General features: G+C 41.2%; 2 non-coding genes across 2 annotated transcripts; both read right to left on the bottom strand.

Annotated features, from left to right (window-relative positions):
* Positions 1–408: 408 nt before the first annotated feature.
* Positions 409–482, bottom strand: trnat-agu. Its single transcript has one exon. It is a non-coding gene; the product is annotated as a tRNA-Thr (tRNA).
* A 1,016-nt stretch (positions 483–1,498) lies between these two features.
* trnat-agu lies at positions 1,499–1,572 on the bottom strand. The gene has a single exon. It is a non-coding gene; the product is annotated as a tRNA-Thr (tRNA).
* Positions 1,573–2,001: the final 429 nt, after the last annotated feature.

Genomic DNA, 2,001 nt, shown 5'->3' on the forward strand with positions numbered 1-2,001 from the left:
CAAAATACAACCCTTTTGAAATGGCAATTCTTTGCCGTGACCCGAATTCAGACCGGGGTTCCTGCGGCCACAACGCAGAGTACTAAACACTATACGATCACAGCGAGCTACCAAAGATTGCTTGTAAAGCCTATTCATGCTCTGACAGAGACCTGTACAAGCTGGCTGAACTCTTCATTTAGCGCTCGAAATGAATCAACTGAAGAACCAGCTGAAGTTGAGACAGTTGGTACGTTGTAATTCTTTGAAAAAGTTCCCTTTTTCCGTGAAATTGGAATATCTCAATTGCATCCTCCTCACATCTTTTCTCCTCTCATCACTCCAAATTCTCAAGACTCATTGGTTGAGAAAAGCAGAACACTCTCCACTCTGACCTTTCCACCAATGTGTTCAATGACATGTTTGAAAAGGCTCTGCTGAGATTCGAACTCAGGATCTCCTGTTTACTAGACAGGCGCTTTAACCAACTAAGCCACAGCGCCTGTAGATGCCAAGTATGTTCCAGGTAAGAACACCGCCACACGTATTTATATCAAACATGTCTCATTCATTTAACCCATATCTCTGTCTTGCAAAATCACGTCACAAAACAGATGTTATTTACTAATATTGGAATCGATATGGACTCCTTCAATTGTCTAGCAACAGGGTTTCTTAAGCTATGTTTTGGGACCCAAAGTGGGCCTGAGTATGTGAGAGGTGGGCAGCGCGATATCAGTAAACATTTTGAGTCACAAGCTATTTCTTCTTAATTTCGGTCATCCGAGGACAGTAAATTTTTCATTTGGGTCTCGAACTGAATAAACTCAAGATACTCTGACCTGGATTCTTAAACTATGGTTTGGGACCCAAAGTGGGAATATCGCGAGATATGAGTAAACATTCAGATTCATACACGATTTCTTCATCATTTTGGTCGTTTCGGGGAAACAACATTTCTCAGTTGGATCTCGAGATTAAAAATGGTAAAAACCTAAGAAAAAGCAGATGAATCAGTTAATGTAAGTCATTAACCTACCATGAGATAGAGACTTTGTCAAATGGAAGAGTTATTGAGTTTCTTAGCTCACACAGGAGGTTTCAACTCATTCAAAATACAACCCTTTTGAAATGGCAATTCTTTGCCGTGACCCGGATTCAGACCGGGGTTCCTGCGGCCACAACGCAGAGTACTAAACACTATACGATCACAGCGAGCTACCAAAGATTGCTTGTAAAGCCTACTCATGCTCTGACAGAGACCTGTACAAGCTGGCTGAACTCTTCATTTAGCGCTCGAAATGAATCAACTGAAGAACCAGCTGAAGTTGAGACAGTTGGTACGTTGTAATTCTTTGAAAAAGTTCCCTTTTTCCGTGAAATTGGAATATCTCAATTGCATCCTCCTCACATCTTTTCTCCTCTCATCACTCCAAATTCTCAAGACTCATTGGTTGAGAAAAGCAGAACACTCTCCACTCTGACCTTTCCACCAATGTGTTCAATGACATGTTTGAAAAGGCTCTGCTGAGATTCGAACTCAGGATCTCCTGTTTACTAGACAGGCGCTTTAACCAACTAAGCCACAGCGCCTGTAGATGCCAAGTATGTTCCAGGTAAGAACACCGCCACACGTATTTATATCAAACATGTCTCATTCATTTAACCCATATCTCTGTCTTGCAAAATCACGTCACAAAACAGATGTTATTTACTAATATTGGAATCGATATGGACTCCTTCAATTGTCTAGCAACAGGGTTTCTTAAGCTATGTTTTGGGACCCAAAGTGGGCCTGAGTATGTGAGAGGTGGGCAGCGCGATATCAGTAAACATTTTGAGTCACAAGCTATTTCTTCTTAATTTCGGTCATCCGAGGACAGTACATTTTTCATTTGGGTCTCGAACTGAATAAACTCAAGATACTCTGACCTGGATTCTTAAACTATGGTTTGGGACCCAAAGTGGGAATATCGCGAGATATGAGTAAACATTCAGATTCATACACAATTTCTTCATCAT

This window comes from Oncorhynchus mykiss, chromosome 16 (genome assembly GCF_013265735.2).
Source record: "Oncorhynchus mykiss isolate Arlee chromosome 16, USDA_OmykA_1.1, whole genome shotgun sequence".
NCBI lineage: Eukaryota > Metazoa > Chordata > Actinopteri > Salmoniformes > Salmonidae > Oncorhynchus > Oncorhynchus mykiss.